Source organism: Oncorhynchus kisutch, unplaced genomic scaffold, assembly GCF_002021735.2.
Source record: "Oncorhynchus kisutch isolate 150728-3 unplaced genomic scaffold, Okis_V2 scaffold1116, whole genome shotgun sequence".
Lineage (NCBI taxonomy): Eukaryota > Metazoa > Chordata > Actinopteri > Salmoniformes > Salmonidae > Oncorhynchus > Oncorhynchus kisutch.
The window spans coordinates 1-21,125 of NW_022263061.1; positions in this window are offsets into that span (position 1 = coordinate 1).

The window sequence follows — 21,125 nt, forward strand, 5'->3', positions numbered from 1 at the left end:
GGATAAACAGGCCTAAAGGCCTTGCCACTGTGATAAACAGGCCTAAAGGCCTTGCACTGATAAACAGGCCTAAAGGCCTTGCCACTGATAAACAGGCCTAAAGGCCTTGCCACTGTGATAAACAGGCCTAAAGGCCTTGCCACTGTGATAAACAGGCCTAAAGGCCTTGCCACTGATAAACAGGCCTAAAGGCCTTGCCACTGTAAACAGGCCTAAAGGCCTTGCCACTGATAAACAGGCCTAAAGGCCTTGCCACTGTGATAAACAGGCCTAAAGGCCTTGCCACTGATAAACAGGCCTAAAGGCCTTGCCACTGATAAACAGGCCTAAAGGCCTTGCCACTGTGATAAACAGGCCTAAAGGCCTTGCCACTGTGATAAACAGGCCTAAAGGCCTTGCCACTGATAAACAGGCCTAAAGGCCTTGCCACTGTGATAACAGGCCTAAAGGCCTTGCCACTGTGATAAACAGGCCTAAAGGCCTTGCCACTGATAAACAGGCCTAAAGGCCTTGCCACTGATAAACAGGCCTAAAGGCCTTGCCACTGATAAACAGGCCTAAAGGCCTTGCCACTGATAAACAGGCCTAAAGGCCTTGCCACTGTGATAAACAGGCCTAAAGGCCTTGCCACTGATAAACAGGCCTAAAGGCCTTGCCACTGATAAACAGGCTAAAGGCCTTGCCACTGTGATAAACAGGCCTAAAGGCCTTGCCACTGATAAACAGGCCTAAAGGCCTTGCCACTGTGATAAACAGGCCTAAGGCCTTGCCACTGATAAACAGGCCTAAAGGCCTTGCCACTGATAAACAGGCCTAAAGGCCTTGCCACTGATAAACAGGCCTAAAGGCCTTGCCACTGATAAACAGGCCTAAAGGCCTTGCCACTGTGATAGATAAAAACAGGCCTAAAGGCCTTGCCATGTGATGATAAACAGGCCTAAAGGCCTTGCCACTGTGATAAACAGGCCTAAAGGCCTTGCCACTGATAAACAGGCCTAAAGGCCTTGCCACTGATAAACAGGCCTAAAGGCCTTGCCACTGTGATAAACAGGCCTAAAGGCCTTGCCACTGTGATAAACAGGCCTAAAGGCCTTGCCACTGATAAACAGGCCTAAAGGCCTTGCCACTGTGATAAACAGGCCTAAAGGCCTTGCCACTGTGATAACAGGCCTAAAGGCCTTGCCACTGATAAACAGGCCTAAAGGCCTTGCCACTGATAAACAGGCCTAAAGGCCTTGCCACTGATAAACAGGCCTAAAGGCCTTGCCACTGTGAAACAGGCCTAAAGGCCTTGCCACTGATAAACAGGCCTAAAGGCCTTGCCACTGTGTAAACAGGCCTAAAGGCCTTGCCACTGATAAACAGGCCTAAAGGCCTTGCCACTGTGATAAACAGGCCTAAAGGCCTTGCCACTGTATAAACAGGCCTAAAGGCCTTGCCACTGATAAACAGGCCTAAAGGCCTTGCCACTGATAAACAGGCCTAAAGGCCTTGCCACTGTGATAAACAGGCCTAAAGGCCTTGCCACTGATAAATAAACAGGCCTAAAGGCCTTGCCACTGTGATAAACAGGCCTAAAGGCCTTGCCACTGTGATAAACAGGCCTAAAGGCCTTGCCACTGTGATAAACAGGCCTAAAGGCCTTGCCACTGATAAACAGGCCTAAAGGCCTTGCCACTGTGATAAACAGGCCTAAAGGCCTTGCCACTGATGATAAAAAGGCCTAAAGGCCTTGCCACTGTGAAAACAGGCCTAAAGGCCTTGCCACTGATAAACAGGCCTAAAGGCCTTGCCACTGTGATAAACAGGCCTAAAGGCCTTGCCACTGATAAACAGGCCTGCCTAAAAAGGCCTAAAGGCCTGCCACTGTGATAAACAGGCCTAAAGGCCTTGCCACTGTGATAAACAGGCCTAAAGGCCTTGCCACTGTGATAAACAGGCCTAAAGGCCTTGCCACTGTGATAAACAGGCCTAAAGGCCTTGCCACTGATAAACAGGCCTAAAGGCCTTGCCACTGTGATAAACAGGCCTAAAGGCCTTGCCACTGTGATAAACAGGCCTAAAGGCCTTGCCACTGATAAACAGGCCTAAAGGCCTTGCCTGTGATAAACAGGCCTAAAGGCCTTGCCACTGTGATAAACAGGCCTAAAGGCCTTGCCACTGTGATAAACAGGCCTAAAGGCCTTGCCACTGTGATAAACAGGCCTAAAGGCCTTGCCACTGATAAACAGGCCTAAAGGCCTTGCCACTGTGATAAACAGGCCTAAAGGCCTTGCCACTGATAAACAGGCCTAAAGGCCTTGCCACTGTGATAAACAGGCCTAAAGGCCTTGCCACTGATAAACAGGCCTAAAGGCCTTGCCACTGTGATAAACAGGCCTAAAGGCCTTGCCACTGATAAACAGGCCTAAAGGCCTTGCCACTGTGATAAACAGGCCTAAAGGCCTTGCCACTGTGATAAACAGGCCTAAAGGCCTTGCCACTGATAAACAGGCCTAAAGGCCTTGCCACTGTGATAAACAGGCCTAAAGGCCTTGCCACTGTGATAAAACAGGCCTAAAGGCCTTGCCACTGTGATAAACAGGCCTAAAGGCCTTGCCACTGATAAACAGGCCTAAAGGCCTTGCCACTGTGATAAACAGGCCTAAAGGCCTTGCCACTGTGATAAACAGGCCTAAAGGCCTTGCCACTGATAAACAGGCCTAAAGGCCTTGCCACTGTGATAAACAGGCCTAAAGGCCTTGCCACTGTGATAAACAGGCCTAAAGGCCTTGCCACTGTGATAAACAGGCCTAAAGGCCTTGCCACTGATAAACAGGCCTAAAGGCCTTGCCACTGTGATAAACAGGCCTAAAGGCCTTGCCACTGATAAACAGGCCTAAAGGCCTTGCCACTGTGATAAACAGGCCTAAAGGCCTTGCCACTGTGATAAACAGGCCTAAAGGCCTTGCCACTGATAAACAGGCCTAAAGGCCTTGCCACTGTGATAAACAGGCCTAAAGGCCTTGCCACTGTGATAAACAGGCCTAAAGGCCTTGCCACTGATAAACAGGCCTAAAGGCCTTGCCACTGTGATAAACAGGCCTAAAGGCCTTGCCACTGTGATAAACAGGCCTAAAGGCCTTGCCACTGATAAACAGGCCTAAAGGCCTTGCCACTGATAAACAGGCCTAAAGGCCTTGCCACTGATAAACAGGCCTAAAGGCCTTGCCACTGATAAACAGGCCTAAAGGCCTTGCCACTGATAAACAGGCCTAAAGGCCTTGCCACTGATAAACAGGCCTAAAGGCCTTGCCACTGATAAACAGGCCTAAAGGCCTTGCCACTGATAAACAGGCCTAAAGGCCTTGCCACTGATAAACAGGCCTAAAGGCCTTGCCACTGATAAACAGGCCTAAAGGCCTTGCCACTGATAAACAGGCCTAAAGGCCTTGCCACTGATAAACAGGCCTAAAGGCCTTGCCACTGATAAACAGGCCTAAAGGCCTTGCCACTGTGAAAACAGGCCTAAAGGCCTTGCCACTGATAAACAGGCCTAAAGGCCTTGCCACTGTGATAAACAGGCCTAAAGGCCTTGCCACTGATAAACAGGCCTAAAGGCCTTGCCACTGATAAACAGGCCTAAAGGCCTTGCCACTGATAAACAGGCCTAAAGGCCTTGCCACTGATAAACAGGCCTAAAGGCCTTGCCACTAATAAACAGGCCTAAAGGCCTTGCCACTGTGATTAAACAGGCCTAAAGGCCTTGCCACTGATAAACAGGCCTAAAGGCCTTGCCACTGTGATAAACAGGCCTAAAGGCCTTGCCACTGTGATAAACAGGCCTAAAGGCCTTGCCACTGTGATAAACAGGCCTAAAGGCCTTGCCACTGATAAACAGGCCTAAAGGCCTTGCCACTGTGATAAACAGGCCTAAAGGCCTTGCCACTGATAAACAGGCCTAAAGGCCTTGCCACTGATAAACAGGCCTAAAGGCCTTGCCACTGTGAAACAGGCCTAAAGGCCTTGCCACTGTGATAACCAGGCCTAAAGGCCTTGCCACTGATAAACAGGCCTAAAGGCCTTGCCACTGTGATAAACAGGCCTAAAGGCCTTGCCACTGTGATAAACAGGCCTAAAGGCCTTGCCACTGTGATAAACAGGCCTAAAGGCCTTGCCACTGTGATAAACAGGCCTAAAGGCCTTGCCACTGTGATAAACAGGCCTAAAGGCCTTGCCACTGATAAACAGGCCTAAAGGCCTTGCCACTGTGATAAACAGGCCTAAAGGCCTTGCCACTGTGATAAACAGGCCTAAAGGCCTTGCCACTGATAAACAGGCCTAAAGGCCTTGCCACTGTGATAAACAGGCCTAAAGGCCTTGCCACTGATAAACAGGCCTAAAGGCCTTGCCACTGTGATAAACAGGCCTAAAGGCCTTGCCACTGTGATAAACAGGCCTAAAGGCCTTGCCACTGATAAACAGGCCTAAAGGCCTTGCCACTGATAAACAGGCCTAAAGGCCTTGCCACTGTGATAAACAGGCCTAAAGGCCTTGCCACTGATAAACAGGCCTAAAGGCCTTGCCACTGATAAACAGGCCTAAAGGCCTTGCCACTGATAAACAGGCCTAAAGGCCTTGCCACTGTGATAAACAGGCCTAAAGGCCTTGCCACTGTGATAAACAGGCCTAAAGGCCTTGCCACTGATAAACAGGCCTAAAGGCCTTGCCACTGTGATAAACAGGCCTAAAGGCCTTGCCACTGATAAACAGGCCTAAAGGCCTTGCCACTGTGATAAACAGGCCTAAAGGCCTTGCCACTGATAAACAGGCCTAAAGGCCTTGCCACTGATAAACAGGCCTAAAGGCCTTGCCACTGTGATAAACAGGCCTAAAGGCCTTGCCACTGATAAACAGGCCTAAAGGCCTTGCCACTGTGAAAACAGGCCTAAAGGCCTTGCCACTGATAAACAGGCCTAAAGGCCTTGCCACTGTGATAAACAGGCCTAAAGGCCTTGCCACTGTGATAAACAGGCCTAAAGGCCTTGCCACTGATAAACAGGCCTAAAGGCCTTGCCACTGTGATAAACAGGCCTAAAGGCCTTGCCACTGTGATAAACAGGCCTAAAGGCCTTGCCACTGTGATAAACAGGCCTAAAGGCCTTGCCACTGTGATAAACAGGCCTAAAGGCCTTGCCACTGTGATAAACAGGCCTAAAGGCCTTGCCACTGTGATAAACAGGCCTAAAGGCCTTGCCACTGATAAACAGGCCTAAAGGCCTTGCCACTGTGATAAACAGGCCTAAAGGCCTTGCCACTGTGATAAACAGGCCTAAAGGCCTTGCCACTGATAAACAGGCCTAAAGGCCTTGCCACTGTGATAAACAGGCCTAAAGGCCTTGCCACTGATAAACAGGCCTAAAGGCCTTGCCACTGTGATAAACAGGCCTAAAGGCCTTGCCACTGATAAACAGGCCTAAAGGCCTTGCCACTGATAAACAGGCCTAAAGGCCTTGCCACTGTGATAAACAGGCCTAAAGGCCTTGCCACTGTGATAAACAGGCCTAAAGGCCTTGCCACTGTGATAAACAGGCGTAAAGGCCTTGCCACTGATAAACAGGCCTAAAGGCCTTGCCACTGATAAACAGGCCTAAAGGCCTTGCCACTGTGATAAACAGGCCTAAAGGCCTTGCCACTGTGATAAACAGGCCTAAAGGCCTTGCCACTGATAAACAGACCTAAAGGCCTTGCCACTGTGATAAACAGGCCTAAAGGCCTTGCCACTGTGATAAACAGGCCTAAAGGCCTTGCCACTGTGATAAACAGGCCTAAAGGCCTTGCCACTGATAAACAGGCCTAAAGGCCTTGCCACTGTGATAAACAGGCCTAAAGGCCTTGCCACTGTGATAAACAGGCCTAAAGGCCTTGCCACTGTGATAAACAGGCCTAAAGGCCTTGCCACTGATAAACAGGCCTAAAGGCCTTGCCACTGTGATAAACAGGCCTAAAGGCCTTGCCACTGATAAACAGGCCTAAAGGCCTTGCCACTGTGATAAACAGGCCTAAAGGCCTTGCCACTGTGATAAACAGGCCTAAAGGCCTTGCCACTGATAAACAGGCCTAAAGGCCTTGCCACTGTGATAAACAGGCCTAAAGGCCTTGCCACTGATAAACAGGCCTAAAGGCCTTGCCACTGATAAACAGGCCTAAAGGCCTTGCCACTGTGATAAACAGGCCTAAAGGCCTTGCCACTGTGATAAACAGGCCTAAAGGCCTTGCCACTGTGATAAACAGGCCTAAAGGCCTTGCCACTGATAAACAGGCCTAAAGGCCTTGCCACTGTGATAAACAGGCCTAAAGGCCTTGCCACTGATAAACAGGCCTAAAGGCCTTGCCACTGTGATAAACAGGCCTAAAGGCCTTGCCACTGTGATAAACAGGCCTAAAGGCCTTGCCACTGATAAACAGGCCTAAAGGCCTTGCCACTGTGATAAACAGGCCTAAAGGCCTTGCCACTGTGATAAACAGGCCTAAAGGCCTTGCCACTGTGATAAACAGGCCTAAAGGCCTTGCCACTGATAAACAGGCCTAAAGGCCTTGCCACTGTGATAAACAGGCCTAAAGGCCTTGCCACTGTGATAAACAGGCCTAAAGGCCTTGCCACTGTGATAAACAGGCCTAAAGGCCTTGCCACTGTGATAAACAGGCCTAAAGGCCTTGCCACTGATAAACAGGCCTAAAGGCCTTGCCACTGATAAACAGGCCTAAAGGCCTTGCCACTGATAAACAGGCCTAAAGGCCTTGCCACTGATAAACAGGCCTAAAGGCCTTGCCACTGTGATAAACAGGCCTAAAGGCCTTGCCACTGTGATAAACAGGCCTAAAGGCCTTGCCACTGATAAACAGGCCTAAAGGCCTTGCCACTGTGATAAACAGGCCTAAAGGCCTTGCCACTGTGATAAACAGGCCTAAAGGCCTTGCCACTGATAAACAGGCCTAAAGGCCTTGCCACTGATAAACAGGCCTAAAGGCCTTGCCACTGATAAACAGGCCTAAAGGCCTTGCCACTGTGATAAACAGGCCTAAAGGCCTTGCCACTGTGATAAACAGGCCTAAAGGCCTTGCCACTGATAAACAGGCCTAAAGGCCTTGCCACTGTGATAAACAGGCCTAAAGGCCTTGCCACTGATAAACAGGCCTAAAGGCCTTGCCACTGATAAACAGGCCTAAAGGCCTTGCCACTGTGATAAACAGGCCTAAAGGCCTTGCCACTGTGATAAACAGGCCTAAAGGCCTTGCCACTGATAAACAGGCCTAAAGGCCTTGCCACTGTGATAAACAGGCCTAAAGGCCTTGCCACTGATAAACAGGCCTAAAGGCCTTGCCACTGTGATAAACAGGCCTAAAGGCCTTGCCACTGTGATAAACAGGCCTAAAGGCCTTGCCACTGTGATAAACAGGCCTAAAGGCCTTGCCACTGTGATAAACAGGCCTAAAGGCCTTGCCACTGATAAACAGGCCTAAAGGCCTTGCCACTGTGATAAACAGGCCTAAAGGCCTTGCCACTGTGATAAACAGGCCTAAAGGCCTTGCCACTGATAAACAGGCCTAAAGGCCTTGCCACTGTGATAAACAGGCCTAAAGGCCTTGCCACTGATAAACAGGCCTAAAGGCCTTGCCACTGTGATAAACAGGCCTAAAGGCCTTGCCACTGTGATAAACAGGCCTAAAGGCCTTGCCACTGATAAACAGGCCTAAAGGCCTTGCCACTGTGATAAACAGGCCTAAAGGCCTTGCCACTGTGATAAACAGGCCTAAAGGCCTTGCCACTGATAAACAGGCCTAAAGGCCTTGCCACTGTGATAAACAGGCCTAAAGGCCTTGCCACTGTGATAAACAGGCCTAAAGGCCTTGCCACTGATAAACAGGCCTAAAGGCCTTGCCACTGTGATAAACAGGCCTAAAGGCCTTGCCACTGATAAACAGGCCTAAAGGCCTTGCCACTGTGATAAACAGGCCTAAAGGCCTTGCCACTGTGATAAACAGGCCTAAAGGCCTTGCCACTGATAAACAGGCCTAAAGGCCTTGCCACTGATAAACAGGCCTAAAGGCCTTGCCACTGATAAACAGGCCTAAAGGCCTTGCCACTGATAAACAGGCCTAAAGGCCTTGCCACTGTGATAAACAGGCCTAAAGGCCTTGCCACTGTGATAAACAGGCCTAAAGGCCTTGCCACTGATAAACAGGCCTAAAGGCCTTGCCACTGATAAACAGGCCTAAAGGCCTTGCCACTGTGATAAACAGGCCTAAAGGCCTTGCCACTGATAAACAGGCCTAAAGGCCTTGCCACTGTGATAAACAGGCCTAAAGGCCTTGCCACTGATAAACAGGCCTAAAGGCCTTGCCACTGTGATAAACAGGCCTAAAGGCCTTGCCACTGATAAACAGGCCTAAAGGCCTTGCCACTGTGATAAACAGGCCTAAAGGCCTTGCCACTGATAAACAGGCCTAAAGGCCTTGCCACTGTGATAAACAGGCCTAAAGGCCTTGCCACTGTGATAAACAGGCCTAAAGGCCTTGCCACTGATAACCAGGCCTAAAGGCCTTGCCACTGTGATAAACAGGCCTAAAGGCCTTGCCACTGTGATAAACAGGCCTAAAGGCCTTGCCACTGTGATAAACAGGCCTAAAGGCCTTGCCACTGTGATAAAAAGGCCTAAAGGCCTTGCCACTGTGATAAACAGGCCTAAAGGCCTTGCCACTGTGATAAACAGGCCTAAAGGCCTTGCCACTGATAAACAGACCTAAAGGCCTTGCCACTGTGATAAACAGGCCTAAAGGCCTTGCCACTGTGATAAACAGGCCTAAAGGCCTTGCCACTGATAAACAGGCCTAAAGGCCTTGCCACTGTGATAAACAGGCCTAAAGGCCTTGCCACTGATAAACAGGCCTAAAGGCCTTGCCACTGTGATAAACAGGCCTAAAGGCCTTGCCACTGATAAACAGGCCTAAAGGCCTTGCCACTGATAAACAGGCCTAAAGGCCTTGCCACTGTGATAAACAGGCCTAAAGGCCTTGCCACTGTGATAAACAGGCCTAAAGGCCTTGCCACTGTGATAAACAGGCCTAAAGGCCTTGCCACTGATAAACAGGCCTAAAGGCCTTGCCACTGATAAACAGGCCTAAAGGCCTTGCCACTGTGATAAACAGGCCTAAAGGCCTTGCCACTGTGATAAACAGGCCTAAAGGCCTTGCCACTGATAAACAGGCCTAAAGGCCTTGCCACTGTGATAAACAGGCCTAAAGGCCTTGCCACTGTGATAAACAGGCCTAAAGGCCTTGCCACTGATAAACAGGCCTAAAGGCCTTGCCACTGTGATAAACAGGCCTAAAGGCCTTGCCACTGATAAACAGGCCTAAAGGCCTTGCCACTGATAAACAGGCCTAAAGGCCTTGCCACTGTGATAAACAGGCCTAAAGGCCTTGCCACTGTGATAAACAGGCCTAAAGGCCTTGCCACTGTGATAAACAGGCCAAAGGCCTTGCCACTAATAAACAGGCCTAAAGGCCTTGCCACTGTGATTAAACAGGCCTAAGGCCTTGCCACTAATAAACAGGCCTAAAGGCCTTGCCACTGTGATAAACAGGCCTAAAGGCCTTGCCACTGTGATAAACCGACCTAAAGGCCTTGCCACTGATAAACAGGCCTAAAGGCCTTGCCACTGTGATAAACAGGCCTAAGGCCTTGCCACTGTGATAAACAGGCCTAAAGGCCTTGCCACTGTGATAAACAGGCCTAAAGGCCTTGCCACTGATAAACAGACCTAAAGGCGCCTTGCCACTGTGATAAACAGCCTAAAGGCCTTGCCACCTGTGATAAACAGGCCTAAAGGCCTTGCCACTGATAAACGACCTAAAGGCCTTGCCCACTGTGATAAACAGGCCTAAAGGCCTGCCACTGATAACAGGCCTAAAGGCCTTGCCACTGATAACAGGCCTAAAGGCCTTGCCACTGGTGATAAACAGGCCTAAAGGCCTTGCCACTGTGATAACAGGCCTAAAGGCCTTGCCACTGATAACAGGCCTGAAGGCTGCCACTGTGATAAACAGCCTAAAGGCCTTGCCACTGATAAACAGGCCTAAAGGCCTTGCCACTGTGATAAACAGCCAAAAGGCCTTGCCACTGTGATGAACAGCCTAAAGGCCTTGCCAGCTGTGATAACAGGCCTAAAGGCCTTGCCACTGTGATAAACAGGCCTAAAGGCCTTGCCACTGATAAACATACCTAAAGGCCTTGCCACTGTGATAAACAGGCCTAAAGGCCTTGCCACTGTGATAACAGGCCTAAAGGCATTGCCCACTGATAAACAGACCTAAAGGCCTTGCCACTGTGATAAACAGGCCTAAAGGCCTTGCCACTGATAAACAGGCCTAAAGGCCTTGCCACTGATAAACAGGCCTAAAGGCCATTGCCACTGTGATAAACAGGCCTAAAGGCTGTGCCACTGTGATAAACAGGCCTAAAGGCCTTGCCACTGTGATAAACAGGCCTAAAGGCCTTGCCACTGATAAACAGGCCTAAAGGCCTTGCCACTGTGATAAACAGGCCTAAAGGCCTTGCCACTGATAAACAGGCCTAAAGGCCTTGCCACTGTGATAAACAGGCCTAAAGGCCTTGCCACTGTGATAAACAGGCCTAAAGGCCTTGCCACTGTGATAAACAGGCCTAAAGGCCTTGCCACTGTGATAAACAGGCCTAAAGGCCTTGCCACTGTGATAAACAGGCCTAAAGGCCTTGCCACTGTGATAAACAGGCCTAAAGGCCTTGCCACTGATAAACAGGCCTAAAGGCCTTGCCACTGTGATAAACAGGCCTAAAGGCCTTGCCACTGTGATAAACAGGCCTAAAGGCCTTGCCACTGATAAACAGGCCTAAAGGCCTTGCCACTGTGATAAACAGGCCTAAAGGCCTTGCCACTGATAAACAGGCCTAAAGGCCTTGCCACTGTGATAAACAGGCCTAAAGGCCTTGCCACTGATAACAGGCCTAAAGGCCTTGCCACTGATAAACAGGCCTAAAGGCCTTGCCACTGTGATAAACGAGGCCTAAGGCCTTGCCACTGTGATAAACAGGCCTAAAGGCCTTGCCACTGTGATAAACAGGCCTAAAGGCCTTGCCACTGATAAACAGGCCCTAAAGGCCTTGCCACTGTGATAAACAGGCCTAAGGCCTTGCCACTGTGATAAACAGGCATAAAGGCCTTGCCACTGTGATAAACAGGCCTAAAGGCCTTGCCACTGATAAACAGGGCCTAAAGGCCTTGCCACTGTGATAACAGGCCTAAAGGCCTTGCCACTGTGATAAACAGGCCTAAGGCCTTGCCACTGATAAACAGGCCTAAAGGCCTTGCCACTGTGATAAACAGGCCTAAAGGCCTTGCCACTGATAAACAGGCCTAAAGGCCTTGCCACTGATAACAGGCCTAAAGGCCTTGCCACTGATAAACAGGGCCTAAAGGCCTTGCCACTTGATAAACAGGCCTAAAGGCCTTGCCACTGTGATAACAGGGCCTAAGGCCTTGCCATTATAACAGCCTAAAGGCCTTGCCACTGATAAACAGGCCTAAAGGCCTTGCCACTGATAAACAGGCCTAAAGGCCTTGCCACTGTGATAAACAGGCCTAAAGGCCTTGCCACTGTGATAAACAGGCCTAAAGGCCTTGCCACTGTGATAAACAGGCCTAAATGGGCCTTGCCACTGATAAACAGGCCTAAAGGCCTTGCCACTGTGATAAACAGGCCTAAAGGCCTTGCCACTGTGATAAACAGGCATAAAGGCCTTGCCACTGTGATAACAGGCCTAAAGGCCTTGCCACTGATAAACAGGCCTAAGGCCTTGCCACTGTGATAAACAGGCCTAAAGGCCTTGCCACTGTGATAAACAGGCCTAAAGGCCTTGCCACTGATAAACAGGCCTAAAGGCCTTGCCACTGTGATAAACAGGCCTAAGGCCTTGCCACTGATAAACAGGCCTAAAGGCCTTGCCACTGATAAACAGGCCTAAAGGCCTTGCCACTGTGATAAACAGGCCTAAAGGCCTTGCCACTGTGATAAACAGGCCTAAAGGCCTTGCCACTAATAAACAGGCCTAAAGGCCTTGCCACTGATAAACAGGCCTAAAGGCCTTGCCACTGTGATAAACAGGCCTAAAGGCCTTGCCACTGATAAACAGGCCTAAAGGCCTTGCCACTGTGATAAACAGGCCTAAAGGCCTTGCCACTAATAAACAGGCCTAAAGGCCTTGCCACTGTGATTAAACAGGCCTAAAGGCCTTGCCACTAATAAACAGGCCTAAAGGCCTTGCCACTGTGATAAACAGGCCTAAAGGCCTTGCCACTGTGATAAACAGACCTAAAGGCCTTGCCACTGATAAACAGGCCTAAAGGCCTTGCCACTGTGATAAACAGACCTAAAGGCCTTGCCACTGATAAACAGGCCTAAAGGCCTTGCCACTGTGATAAACAGGCCTAAAGGCCTTGCCACTGTGATAAACAGGCCTAAAGGCCTTGCCACTGATAAACAGGCCTAAAGGCCTTGCCACTGATAAACAGGCCTAATGGCCTTGCCACTGATAAACAGGCCTAAAGGCCTTGCCACTGATAAACAGGCCTAAAGGCCTTGCCACTGTGATAAACAGGCCTAAAGGCCTTGCCACTGTGATAACCAGGCCTAAAGGCCTTGCCACTGATAAACAGGCCTAAAGGCCTTGCCACTGTGATAAACAGGCCTAAAGGCCTTGCCACTGTGATAAACAGGCCTAAAGGCCTTGCCACTAATAAACAGGCCTAAAGGCCTTGCCACTGATAAACAGGCCTAAAGGCCTTGCCACTGATAAACAGGCCTAAAGGCCTTGCCACTGTGATAAACAGGCCTAAAGGCCTTGCCACTGTGATAAACAGGCCTAAAGTCCTTGCCACTAATAAACAGGCCTAAAGGCCTTGCCACTGTGATTAAACAGGCCTAAAGGCCTTGCCACTAATAAACAGGCCTAAAGGCCTTGCCACTTTGATAAACAGGCCTAAAGGCCTTGCCACTGTGATACCAGGCCTAAAGGCCTTGCCACTGTGATAAACAGGCCTAAAGGCCTTGCCACTGATAAACAGACCTAAAGGCCTTGCCACTGTGATAAACAGGCCTAAAGGCCTTGCCACTGATAAACAGGCCTAAAGGCCTTGCCACTGTGATAAACAGGCCTAAAGGCCTTGCCACTGTGATAAACAGGCCTAAAGGCCTTGCCACTGTGATAAACAGGCCTAAAGGCCTTGCCACTGTGATAAACAGGCCTAAAGGCCTTGCCACTGATAAACAGACCTAAAGGCCTTGCCACTGTGATAAACAGGCCTAAAGGCCTTGCCACTGTGATAAACAGGCCTAAAGGCCTTGCCACTGATAAACAGACCTAAAGGCCTTGCCACTGTGATAAACAGGCCTAAAGGCCTTGCCACTGATAAACAGGCCTAAAGGCCTTGCCACTGTGATAAACAGGCCTAAAGGCCTTGCCACTGTGATAAACAGGCCTAAAGGCCTTGCCACTGATAAACAGGCCTAAAGGCCTTGCCACTGTGATAAACAGGCCTAAAGGCTTTGCCACTGTGATAAACAGGCCTAAAGGCCTTGCCACTGATAAACAGGCCTAAAGGCCTTGCCACTGTGATAAACAGGCCTAAAGGCCTTGCCACTGTGATAAACAGGCCTAAAGGCCTTGCCACTGTGATAAACAGGCCTAAAGGCCTTGCCACTGATAAACAGGCCTAAAGGCCTTGCCACTGTGATAAACAGGCCTAAAGGCCTTGCCACTGATAAACAGGCCTAAAGGCCTTGCCACTGTGATAAACAGGCCTAAAGGCCTTGCCACTGTGATAAACAGGCCTAAAGGCCTTGCCACTGATAAACAGGCCTAAAGGCCTTGCCACTGATAAACAGGCCTAAAGGCCTTGCCACCTTGATTAACAGGCCTAAAGGCCTTGCCACTGATAAACAGGCCTAAAGGCCTTGCCACTGTGATAAACAGGCCTAAAGGCCTTGCCACTGTGATAAACAGGCCTAAAGGCCTTGCCACTGATAAACAGGCCTAAAGGCCTTGCCACTGATAAACAGGCCTAAAGGCCTTGCCACTGTGATAAACAGGCCTAAAGGCCTTGCCACTGATAAACAGGCCTAACGGCCTTGCCACTGTGATAAACAGGCCTAAAGGCCTTGCCACTGATAAACAGGCCTAAAGGCCTTGCCACTGTGATAAACAGGCCTAATGGCCTTGCCACTAATAAACAGGCCTAAAGGCCTTGCCACTGTGATAAACAGGCCTAAAGGCCTTGCCACTGATAAACAGGCCTAAAGGCCTTGCCACTGTGATAAACAGGCCTAATGGCCTTGCCACTAATAAACAGGCCTAAAGGCCTTGCCACTGTGATAAACAGGCCTAAAGGCCTTGCCACTGTGATAAACAGGCCTAAAGACCTTGCCACTGTGATAAACAGGCCTAAAGGCCTTGCCACTGTGATAAACAGGCCTAAAGGCCTTGCCACTGTGATAAACAGGCCTAAAGGCCTTGCCACTGATAAACAGGCCTAAAGGCCTTGCCACTGTTAAACAGGCCTAAAGGCCTTGCCACCTTGATAAACAGGCCTAAAGGCCTTGCCACTGATAAACAGGCCTAAAGGCCTTGCCACTGTGATAAACAGGCCTAAAGGCCTTGCCACTGTGATAAACAGGCCTAAAGGCCTTGCCACTGATAAACAGGCCTAAAGGCCTTGCCACTGTGATAAACAGGCCTAAAGGCCTTGCCACTGTGATAAACAGGCCTAAAGGCCTTGCCACTGATAAACAGGCCTAAAGGCCTTGCCACTGTGATAAACAGGCCTAAAGGCCTTGCCACTGATAAACAGGCCTAAAGGCCTTGCCACTGATAAACAGGCCTAAAGGCCTTGCCACTGTGATAAACAGGCCTAAAGGCCTTGCCACTGTGATAAACAGGCCTAAAGGCCGAGACAATAAGAAGACACAGCGGCAGAATAAATTCAACCACACATTTGTTTCATCTCAAAAGCAGAGAGCAACCTCTGTCTGGTGAACTGCACAAAGCCATTTGCTTCTAACAATAAAAATCAGATAAATTTGATGTTACTTTAAATTGACCAAAAATGTGCTTTTCTTTCAAAAACAAGGACATTTGTACGTGGCCCTGAACTTTTGAACGTTAGTGTAAATTACTCAGTGACTCAGTGACTCATGTTTGCATCTCAATGTGATAGAAAAACAGCCTGCATGTTCCTCACAAAGAGGACAACTGATGTTACTGAGCCAGATGTCTGTGTGTCAGGGGAGAAAAACAGCCTGCATGTTCCTCACAAAGAGGACAACTGATGTTACTGAGCCAGATGTCTGTGTGTCAGGGGAGAAAAACAGCCTGCATGTTCCTCACAAAGAGGACAACTGATGTTACTGAGCCAGATGTCTGTGTGTCAGGGGAGAAAAACAGCCTGCATGTTCCTCACAAAGAGGACAACTGATGTTACTGAGCCAGATGTCTGTGTGTCAGGGGAGAAAAACAGCCTGCATGTTCCTCACAAAGAGGACAACTGATGTTACTGAGCCAGATGTCTGTGTGTCAGGGGAGAAAAACAGCCTGCATGTTCCTCACAAAGAGGACAACTGATGTTACTGAGCCAGATGTCTGTGTGTCAGGGGAGAAAAACAGCCTGCATGTTCCTCACAAAGAGGACAACTGATGTTACTGAGCCAGATGTCTGTGTGTCAGGGGAGAAAAACAGCCTGCATGTTCCTCACAAAGAGGACAACTGATGTTACTGAGCCAGATGTCTGTGTGTCAGGGGAGAAAAACAGCCTGCATGTTCCTCACAAAGAGGACAACTGATGTTACTGAGCCAGATGTCTGTGTGTCAGGGGAGAAAAACAGCCTGCATGTTCCTCACAAAGAGGACAACTGATGTTACTGAGCCAGATGTCTGTGTGTCAGGGGAGAAAAACAGCCTGCATGTTCCTCACAAAGAGGACAACTGATGTTACTGAGCCAGATGTCTGTGTGTCAGGGGAGAAAAACAGCCTGCATGTTCCTCACAAAGAGGACAACTGATGTTACTGAGCCAGATGTCTGTGTGTCAGGGGAGAAAAACAGCCTGCATGTTCCTCACAAAGAGGACAACTGATGTTACTGAGCCAGATGTCTGTGTGTCAGGGGAGAAAAACAGCCTGCATGTTCCTCACAAAGAGGACAACTGATGTTACTGAGCCAGATGTCTGTGTGTCAGGGGAGAAAAACAGCCTGCATGTTCCTCACAAAGAGGACAACTGATGTTACTGAGCCAGATGTCTGTGTGTCAGGGGAGAAAAACAGCCTGCATGTTCCTCACAAAGAGGACAACTGATGTTACTGAGCCAGATGTCTGTGTGTCAGGGGAGAAAAACAGCCTGCATGTTCCTCACAAAGAGGACAACTGATGTTACTGAGCCAGATGTCTGTGTGTCAGGGGAGAAAAACAGCCTGCATGTTCCTCACAAAGAGGACAACTGATGTTACTGAGCCAGATGTCTGTGTGTCAGGGGAGAAAAACAGCCTGCATGTTCCTCACAAAGAGGACAACTGATGTTACTGAGCCAGATGTCTGTGTGTCAGGGGAGAAAAACAGCCTGCATGTTCCTCACAAAGAGGACAACTGATGTTACTGAGCCAGATGTCTGTGTGTCAGGGGAGAAAAACAGCCTGCATGTTCCTCACAAAGAGGACAACTGATGTTACTGAGCCAGATGTCTGTGTGTCAGGGGAGAAAAACAGCCTGCATGTTCCTCACAAAGAGGACAACTGATGTTACTGAGCCAGATGTCTGTGTGTCAGGGGAGAAAAACAGCCTGCATGTTCCTCACAAAGAGGACAACTGATGTTACTGAGCCAGATGTCTGTGTGTCAGGGGAGAAAAAACAGCCTGCATGTTCCTCACAAAGAGGACAACTGATGTTACTGAGCCAGATGTCTGTGTGTCAGGGGAGAAAAACAGTCCTATGTTGCTCACAAAGAGGACAACTGATGTTACTGAGCCAGATGTCTGTGTGTCAGGGGAGAAAAACAGCCTGCATGTTCCTCACAAAGAGGACAACTGATGTTACTGAGCCAGATGTCTGTGTGTCAGGGGAGAAAAACAGCCTGCATGTTCCTCACAAAGAGGACAACTGATGTTACTGAGCCAGATGTCTGTGTGTCAGGGGAGAAAAACAGCCTGCATGTTCCTCACAAAGAGGACAACTGATGTTACTGAGCCAGATGTCTGTGTGTCAGGGGAGAAAAACAGCCTGCATGTTCCTCACAAAGAGGACAACTGATGTTACTGAGCCAGATGTCTGTGTGTCAGGGGAGAAAAACAGCCTGCATGTTCCTCACAAAGAGGACAACTGATGTTACTGAGCCAGATGTCTGTGTGTCAGGGGAGAAAAACAGCCTGCATGTTCCTCACAAAGAGGACAACTGATGTTACTGAGCCAGATGTCTGTGTGTCAGGGGAGAAAAACAGCCTGCATGTTCCTCACAAAGAGGACAACTGATGTTACTGAGCCAGATGTCTGTGTGTCAGGGGAGAAAAACAGCCTGCATGTTCCTCACAAAGAGGACAACTGATGTTACTGAGCCAGATGTCTGTGTGTCAGGGGAGAAAAACAGCCTGCATGTTCCTCACAAAGAGGACAACTGATGTTACTGAGCCAGATGTCTGTGTGTCAGGGGAGAAAAACAGCCTGCATGTTCCTCACAAAGAGGACAACTGATGTTACTGAGCCAGATGTCTGTGTGTCAGGGGAGAAAAACAGCCTGCATGTTCCTCACAAAGAGGACAACTGATGTTACTGAGCCAGATGTCTGTGTGTCAGGGGAGAAAAACAGCCTGCATGTTCCTCACAAAGAGGACAACTGATGTTACTGAGCCAGATGTCTGTGTGTCAGGGGAGAAAAACAGCCTGCATGTTCCTCACAAAGAGGACACCTGATGTTACTGAGCCAGATGTCTGTGTGTCAGGGGAGAAAAACAGTCCTATGTTGCTCTGTCTGTCTGCGTGCTGATATGTTGCTCTGTCTGTCTGTGTGCTGATATGTTGCTCTGTCTGTCTGCGTGCTGATATGTTGCTCTGTCTGTCTGTGTGCTGATATGTTGCTCTGTCTGTCTGTGTGCTGATATGTTGCTCTGTCTGTCTGTGTGCTGATATGTTGCTCTGTCTGTCTGCGTGCTGATATGTTGCTCTGTCTGTCTGTGTGCTGATATGTTGCTCTGTCTGTCTGCGTGCTGATATGTTGCTCTGTCTGTCTGTGCGCTGATATGTTGCTCTGTCTGTCTGTGTGCTGATATGTTGCTCTGTCTGTCTGTGTGCTGATATGTTGCTCTGTCTGTCTGCGTGCTGATATGTTGCTCTGTCTGTCTGTGCGCTGATATGTTGCTCTGTCTGTCTGCGTGCTGATATGTTGCTCTGTCTGTCTGCGTGCTGATATGTTGCTCTGTCTGTCTGTGTGCTGATATGTTGCTCTGTCTGTCTGTGTGCTGATATGTTGCTCTGTCTGTCTGTGTGCTGATATGTTGCTCTGTCTGTCTGTGTGCTGATATGTTGTTCTGTCTGTCTGCGTGCTGATATGTTGCTCTGTCTGTCTGTGTGCTGATATGTTGCTCTGTCTGTCTGTGTGCTGATATGTTGCTCTGTCTGTCTGTGTGCTGATATGTTGCTCTGTCTGTCTGTGTGCTGATATGTTGCTCTGTCTGTCTGTGTGCTGATATGTTGCTCTGTCTGTCTGCGTGCTGATATGTTGCTCTGTCTGTCTGCTCTTCCAGCTCCACTCTTCCAGCCCACTCTTCCTACAACCACTCTTCCAGCCCCACTCTTCCAGCTCCACTCTTCCAGCTCCACTCTTCCTACAACCACTCTTCCAGCCCCACTCTTCCAGCTCCACTCTTCCAGCTCCACTCTTCCTACAACCACTCTTCCACCTCCACTCTTCCAGCAACCACTCTTCCACCTCCACTCTTCCAGCTCCACTCTTGCAGCAACCACTCTTCCAGCTCCACTCTTCCAGCAACCACTAATCCTACAACCACTCTTCCAGCTCCACTCTTCCAGCAACCACTAATCCTACAACCCCCTCTTCCAGCTCCACTCTTCCAGCTCCACTCTTCCTACAACCACTCTTCCAGCTCCACTCTTCCAGCTCCACTCTTCCTACAACCACTCTTCCAGCTCCACTCTTCCAGCAACCACTCTTACAGCTCCACTCTTCCACTCTTCCTACAACCACTCTTCCAGCTCCACTTTTCCAGCAACCACTCTTCCACCTCCACTCTTCCTACAACCACTCTTCCAGCAACCACTCTTCCACCTCCACTCTTCCAGCTCCACTCTACCACTCTTCCTACAACCACTCTTCCAGCTCCACTCTTCCAGCAACCACTCTTACAGCTCCACTCTTCCACTCTTCCTACAACCACTCTTCCAGCTCCACTCTTCCAGCAACCACTCTTCCACCTCCACTCTTCCAGCAACCACTCTTCCACCTCCACTCTTCCTACAACCACTCTTCCAGCTCCACTCTTCCAGCAACCACTCTTCCTACTACCACTCTTCCAGCTCCACTCTTCCAGCAACCACTCTTCCAGCTCCACTCTTCCAGCAACCACTCTTCCAGCTCCACTCTTCCTACAACCACTCTTCCAGCAACCACTCTTCCTATAATCACTCTTCCTACAACCACTCTTCCAGCTCCACTCTTCCAGCAACCACTCTTCCTACAACCACTCTTCCTGCTCTGCTTAGTCTAATACAGTGACAACTTAAAGATACCAAAAACTATTTAGTCCAATCAACTTAAGCTAAATATAATGTTACTGTCCATGGTTCTGATTTCTGTGTGTGTGTGTGTTTGTGCAAGTAGAAAAACATATTGACTCACCCTACCTGTAGAGAAACGCCAACACCATCCTCCTCTCTTTCATGTTGCCTAAACGGTCTTTCACTCTGTCATACAGTACACGCTTTTAGTTTTTGTGGTCCTAGGCTACCTGGCTAAAATGCTAGCTCGCTAACCTAACTTCCATTCAAGGCCAACGTTAGCTAGTTAACATCAGCCTTCTACATCTAGCTACATGTTGAACTCCCATCCTCTCAGACCAGGGGTAAAACAATGTATGAATTAATGGTTGGATCAGAATCGCAGTTATAATCATTGGCCACAGAGAACTAAGTAAAACCACAAGTTCAAATCCCTATATTCATCCCATGGGTAATTTAGGAAACTGACCCAATTTCGTGGTATCCCATTGGTAGTTACAGTCTTGTCTCATCGCTGCAACTCCCGTACAGACTCAGGAGAGTGTGATTGGAGAGAAGCCTTCCCCTGACACATTGTTTTGGTGTGCCAGGACCATTCATGACGTATCTCTCTCGATGTGATGTGATTGGAGAGAAGCCTTCCCCTGACACATTGTTTCGGTGTGCCAGGACCATTCATGACGTATCTCTCTCTCTCGATGTGATTGGAGAGAAGCATTCCCCTGACACATTGTTTTGGTGTGCCAGGACCATTCATGACGTATCTCTCTCTCGATGTGATTGGAGAGAAGCCTTCCCCTGATACATTGTTTTGGTGTGCCAGGACCATTCATGACGTATCTCTCTCTCTCGATGTGATTGGAGAGAAGCCTTCCCCTGACACATTGTTTTGGTGTGCCAGGACCATTCATGACGTATCTCTCTCTCTCTCTCGATGTGATGTGATTGGAGACAAGCCTTCCCCTGACACGTTGTTTTGGTGTGCCAGGACCATTCATGACGTATCTCTCTCTCTCTCGATGTGATTGGAGACAAGCCTTCCCCTGACACATTGTTTTGGTGTGCCAGGACCATTCATGATGTATCTCTCTCTCTCGATGTGATTGGAGAGAAGCCTTCCCCTGACACATTGTTTTGGTGTGCCAGGACCATTCATGACGTATCTCTCTCGATGTGATGTGATTGGAGAGAAGCCTTCCCCTGACACATTGTTTCGGTGTGCCAGGACCATTCATGACGTATCTCTCTCTCTCGATGTGATTGGAGAGAAGCAT